Source organism: Leptidea sinapis, chromosome 39, assembly GCF_905404315.1.
Source record: "Leptidea sinapis chromosome 39, ilLepSina1.1, whole genome shotgun sequence".
NCBI classification, from domain to species: Eukaryota; Metazoa; Arthropoda; class Insecta; order Lepidoptera; family Pieridae; genus Leptidea; species Leptidea sinapis.
Window position 1 is genome coordinate 418,567 of NC_066303.1, and position 6,788 is coordinate 425,354.

Sequence of the window (6,788 nt, forward strand, 5' to 3'; positions counted from 1 at the left end):
CATTGATACGTTTTGTGTCCTAATGGTTCATTAAAAACTTAAAATACCGCTCTATGTTACTAACTTTATCTCTCAATGTAACACGGATTTCATCAACTGATATTTTTTATAATGGGTTCAAATCGCAACTACAACCTTTTATATGAAAAAACAACCATATATGTATGTCCTTTTTCAATATCTCGCTTATAAAATAATTATAAGATATGATATAGTATTCCACCTGCGGCTATGTCTGTGTGTAAAGTCACTTATATTACGATGATAACACAAATGTTAATACGAAAGGAGCATGGCGAGAATGGACCCACATAATTTAAAAATTAAGGAAGCATCGTACAAATACAAGTTTATATTAATTATATACTTAAGTTTACACGATGTTTATATAAAAATTAATGCGGCGCTAAGATATGGGAGTCAAAATAAATAAGTTATTATATTTTATTAAAAAATAAGTCAACTTGCACTAACGGAACGTGTTGCACAATTGACATCTACATTTTTTTAACATGACTGTCCTTGTCATTATTTATATGGATGTTCCGACACCATCAAACTATCTATACCTACTCAAATCAGTAATTCAGTGGTAATTCAAAATAAGATTCAATACGATTATTATCGTTTTTTGATACTAAAATCAGTAGGTAAATATCTTTAAAAGACCTGCTTTTAATAACTGCTTGAAAAAAGAATGAATTGTGAATCCTCAATTATTAGCTGCTGGCCAACCTTCCACATATATATTATATAATCTTTTAGCAGACAGTAATTAGGTATAACATAAGCTACAAATTATTGATTGAACAATAGATATTGATTAATAATTTTAGGTTATATTTAACTTTTAGGTATATCTTTTTTGTCCCAAATTTTTTTTTAGTTTTTTCTTAGTTTTGTTACGTTATATAATTATTAGGTAATAAGTTTTCATGATGAACGCTTTTTCTTTCAGTGGGTCCCAAAATACATGAATTCTTGCCATCCTCCTTTCAAAAATGAAATCTGTATTTAAGCCGGGAAATAGTTACAGGCAAACAGATCATATAATTAATTTCTCTTTAATGTTTAATATCAATAATAATTAATTTACAATAGCTTTTCGAAACATATAAAAAGCCAACGTTTTCTCATTGTGATCTGATTGTTGAAGTATAATTTATATATAATTATTGTATAACTAATATATATGCACTTACAATTAATATAAATCTTCAATGTAATTTACAACCAAAAATCACATAACACAGCACAAAAATGTACTTAGAGACCTTTGCCTTATAGAACACACGCGTCAAAACGATTATCGAGTTTCGCGCGCAAAACTGAAGTGACTCGAGCGCACCACAGATTATATACCAGAATATATTCTATAACTAAGAATGCAAGAGGGGGCATTTCCGTGTTGTTTGGCGCTTTTTACTGTTATTTATTTATAGGGCAACGTCAGTAATGCAATTTTGGCGTTTTTTATTTATACCCGTACAATACGATTGTTAATATAGATTTTTATTGCGTAAAGGTTAATAGTAAGTTTAGGTGAATATTCGTGAAAGGTTTTTGCAATTACTGACTGTATGCAAGGATTTAGCGCCTTTAGGCAAACGGATGATTCATTCTATTGGTATATCCAATTGATTGACAATTATTCCAGGGTTACTGGGAGGTTTCAGGGAGAATTTCACGCCGTTTACTGTTTTAGCTCTCTCTCATTTGAAACCATCTATGGTATGACGTATTATAATTTTATAGCTTGATATTATTGTGGTATGAGGGTGACAAATAAACGTTTACTTTAAGTGATATTGTTATAGCAAAAATTATACCATAGATTGGGAACTCAGCCACCACCCTAAGGCTAAGCATGCATAACGATAGAAAAAATATCGTTAGTCTGTGAACAACAGAAATACACTTAAATCCGCGCACTGCGAAACTAAATCAGTGTGAGGCTCCTTTGCACCGTATGGCGAGATTATGGTTACCACAACGGCACCTATTTCTGCCGTGAAGCAGTAATGTGTAAGCATTACTGTGTTTCGGTCTAAAGGGCGCCGTAGCTAGTGAAATGACTGGGCAAATGAGACTTGACAACTTATGTCTCAAGGTGACGTGCGCAGTTGTAGTGCCGCTCAATTTTTGGGTTTTTCAAGAATCCTGAGTGGCACTACATTGTAATGGGCAGGGCGTATCAATAACCATCAAATTGTATTGTATTATAGTATTGTGATTTAAATTGTAGGTGGGAAAAACATATATTTGTAATATTAAAAAAAGTGCACGTCAGAAGAAAAGAAAAAGCTTCTAAGCTCCATAAAGCAAGCATTAATTAATTTAGGTTCTAAGAAAGTATTTTTTATTAGAAATTATTGTCTCAAGATATTAAGTAATGGAATTTTATTAATTGCGCTGTTTTGTATGACAAATTAATAATTATAATGCTTTATACACCACAAAAAATGTATAAGACCTTAGAAATTTGTACATCTATATTGAGCATCTTGCTGTTAGAGAACCGATTAAAACAGGCCACATTTTATACTTTAGTGTTTGTGCTACGTCTAACACTCGCGATTTGAATAGCACTTAGTTAGTGTGTTTATAGATAAGAATACTTTTTTTATATTAATTTAAAATGGTGAGGTCTGACCAGCCATTATAAACAAAATCATCATTAACATAACGATGAGACTCGAACCTATTACTAATAAACAAGAAGCCACAGGAACATCTGAGCTTCCTGTTACTAATTGCCAAGCAGTATCTTAATTTATGACTAGAAGAAACCATAAATTAATAGAACTCAATAGGTTCATAAATAACAGAAGCTACACAACAGTATGCGTGTAGTCTTTGTAATAATAATATATAGTTTGTTTACAATGATTATTAATTAATATTTGTAAATTGTAAATGTCAAACATATCTGCGAAGGTTTGTTACCAAAGCTGAAGTTAACATATCTGGGTTAAACATAATATATGAAATATGTAGATTTTAATGTTCTCCGGTAGGTAAAGTGCTACTTAAAGATTCCGAAAAAGCTCGCAATAAACGGAGCTCAGTGAGATTCGAGGAGGTTTTACTGGGTATTAGCATTTTATCTTTTAATACTTAGTAGAAGAGTGGCAAAGTCCCACATTGTGACCCCATGGATCCTACGTCAATGTATTTCCTCCTCGATAATAAATGTACATGTTGATGGCCTTGTAAATGTATCGTGGAACCATTGAATCAAATCAAAATCACTTTATCCATATAGCTCAACGAAATGACACTTATGATTTTTAATAGTTTTCTTTTCTTTTTACACTTACAATCAGTTCGGAAAAGATTGAGTTTTAATGAGAAGAAGTTGGAAGAATCTCATTGCCACTGTTTTAAATTAGCATTTAGAGCTTCATCGTTTTAGAAATAATTGTGAACTGTCTTCTCTCTGGCTGCGTGTAGATTTTGAGGACCGCGTCCGCATCTATGCGTGTGTCTACAGGTCCCATAGTGGTAACACAAAAACGGATCATCTCATGGGCTGCGTTCAAGTGGCGATTGACGACGTGCTTGAAACCGTAGTCTTGGATGATTTCAACGGGCACAATGCCGAGTCAGGTACCACAGACTACACAGGGCGATCTGTGCATAATTTTGCATTGGAGTATGGTCTGTCCCAAGTGGTTGAGTCGCCAACGCGGCTGCCGGATAGCCACATGCCGTCCTTATTAGATCTTTTGCTGACTACACATCCCGATAGTTACCAAGTCTCTGTCAATGCCCCTCTTGGAACTTCCGATCATTGCCTGATCAGGAATGTATTGCCTATCCGACGCCTACGTCGCAGACCACAAGCGACCCGCCGCGTTAGGCACTACAAGTCAGCAGATTGGGATAGGATGCGTTCCTTTTTGGCCTTGGGGCAAGGTTTGTTTCCCTTCGAATGATCCTTGTGCCTGCGCCGATGCAGTAGCCGATGTGAGACAGGGCATAGATATTTCTATACCCAGTACCGATCGGTGGCAGATCACAGCCCTGCTTCGATGCGTCAGTTATAGCAGCATCTGACTGCAAAAAAACAGGCCAATCGAACTTGTATTGCGGCGCTGGGCTCAATGGATCTGAACTGCAAAGTTCGAAAGAGAAAATATAACCGTGAATCTCCAGATTCTTTAAACGGCAAATCGCCCGTGCGAAATCGAAGCACGTTGTCAAAATCGGCGAACAGCTTTCCAGTTACCCACCTGGAACACGAAAGCTACTCTTGGTAACTTCAACCACCCGTCCCTGCCGCCGTTGCTCATGAAGAATGACACCCTGGCCCATACGGCAAAAGAGAAAGCCGATCTTCAGTGCGCTCTATTTGCCTCCAGCTCGACTTTTGACGACAACGGATAAACACTGCCGACCATCCCACGGTATCAGAGTTCTATCCTTCAAGTACAGTTCGGACAGAAAACTGTTCGGCTAGCTATGTTTTCGTTGGACGTCAGAATGTAGAGCGGGCCGGATGGCATTTCTCCAATCGTACTTAGAACGTTTGCCCCTGAGTTGACGCTGGTGCTAACGCGTTCATTTCAGATATTAAATTAAAGAAGCATAGTCCCTGACTCATGGAAGTCAGCCCTTGTCCATCCGATCCAAAAAAAGGGAGACAGTTCGGATTCGACAAACTACAGGCCTATTGCTATTACCTCCCTCCTCTCCAAAATCACGGAGAGCATAAGTGCCAGCTCTTGGTATACCTAGAAGGTCACCAGTTGATCAACGACTGACAGTACGGCTTTCGCCATGGTCGGCAGCTGATCTTCTGGTATACCTAACACATAGATGGGCGACGGCTATTGAAAGCAAGGGGGAAGGCCTGACAGTTACAGTTCGCCTAGTATCGGAATTCTGGGTCTCGAAATCTCGATCAATTGCCAAATCCGCGGCCATCTGGAGAGCAATGCCAAATTGGCTTTGAAGAAACTGGGCGTCATAAATAGAGCACGGCAATATTTCAAGGCGGCCTACATTCTAGCGCTGTACAAAGCGCAGGCCTGGCCACACAAGGAGTATTGCTGTTATCTCGGGTCTGGCACACCCCAGTATCAGCTCGATCCATTTTACCACGTACAACAAAAAGCAGCTCGAGTTGTCGGGGACCCAGTGCTCTATAAACGACTGGATCACTTGGCGTTGCGTCGAGGCTATGCTTCATTGTGTTTTCTACCGCACCCCCACCATCTGTATGTGTGGCATCCCTCCAAAGTGTGATATCACAGGACCTTTCTTACGATACGAAGATATGACATGGGTACCTTCATGAGTGACATGGATCCTCTCGTTGTCTGTCCGTCTCTCAAGTCTCAATACACTATTACTACGAAGCGCGTACAGATATCGAGTTGAATTAAACATTAAATGCTTCAATCTAGTGTCCTAAAGCTGCACAAACCGGTCTGTGTGTGTCAGACTACCAAGACTACCGTACAATATAAATAATGCACTACTTTATTTAGGAAGGTTGAACATGTATGATTTGCTAAAAGCAACAAACTCGCGTGCTACTGTGGAGGTGACAACACAAAAAAAATGTTGCTTGTCAAACATTGCCAATTGCCGCACAATGTACTATCGACAAAATTGTATCGTGACCCATCTTAATGTCATATTCCTACTATAAACAAGTAGGTCGAAATTAGCTTGAATATACATTTTCTTAGTAACTTAGTTAGTTTTTATGATTTTAAAATAATTATCAGATCAGCATGAATAAATTTTGTCGATGGGATGAATGTGTTTGCCTTGTCGATTCATATAAGATGACTATAAGCCGATATCAAACATGATGATAATATTGATAATAATAATAATGTGACAATGGTTGCTATTATGGATGAAAATTGTTAAAATGTTTTTTGGAAATCCATTTCATATGTTGTTATAAATGTATATGTTTGAATATAAGACAGTGATTGTTAAATTTTATGCGAATCAGCTCAATAAATAAAAAAAATTATAACTGTATTAATCCGTTGATTAAATAATATCTTTTAAAAATACTTCTACTGGGTTATTAATGAAGCGATGTAAAGTTATTCCAAATTTAAGACTTTGTTTGTATCTTACCTTTGTTACAGAATAAGATACATATGGGAGGGGAATTTTAAGCTTGTAGTAGGTTATACTGCGATTATTAATAAGACAGCCAACGTTTCACATTACTTAGAACCCAAACATATTTATGAGTTTGTAACGCTCAGAAGATTCGACTTCTAACATTCACTACGTACTGGCTCTGTTTTTTGTTATTTATTAAAGTTTTCATTAATACATCAACACTTACATATACCCAGCACGTGCAAATTGTGTACCTAGATTCGCTCATGACTCATAAACCTAAAAAAATACTAGCGTTACAACTAGTACAGCTTACCGTTACCGCTTATAAAAATAAAAATTCTATTTTACGCAAAATGAATTAAAACTACTTATCGCAGCTAATTTACTGTTGAATATTAAAATGCTAATATGAAATGTTTTCGCCATTTTTTTAGTAATCTCTGCGTTTATTATACTGTGGTAATGTTTTATTACACTGTGTTCATTTGTAATGAATTTATGATGTATCTGTGCAATGTGAGTGACCTAAATATAGTTGGTAGATATAATTCTAAGAATAAAGAATACGAGTATGTAATGTATATGTAATAGTAGGTAAGTAGGAAGTGTTCAACCCTATTTTTTCTGGTTATTTATTTATTTGATTTATTTATATAAAAGATACACTTAATTGTTCTCACATTAAAACA

At 36.3% G+C, this 6,788-nt stretch overlaps 1 protein-coding gene across 2 annotated transcripts in view; it reads right to left on the minus strand.

Moving 5' to 3' along the window:
- Positions 1 to 1,328, minus strand: part of LOC126976094 (uncharacterized histidine-rich protein DDB_G0274557-like) — a 61,166-nt gene extending 59,838 nt beyond the window's left edge. For both annotated transcript variants that reach the window (XM_050824288.1, XM_050824287.1), the window contains exon 1: positions 1,203 to 1,328. The gene's annotated coding sequence lies outside the window, so the exon portion shown is untranslated. The remainder of the gene's footprint in view (positions 1 to 1,202) is intronic.
- Between the last annotated feature and the right edge of the window lie 5,460 nt (positions 1,329 to 6,788).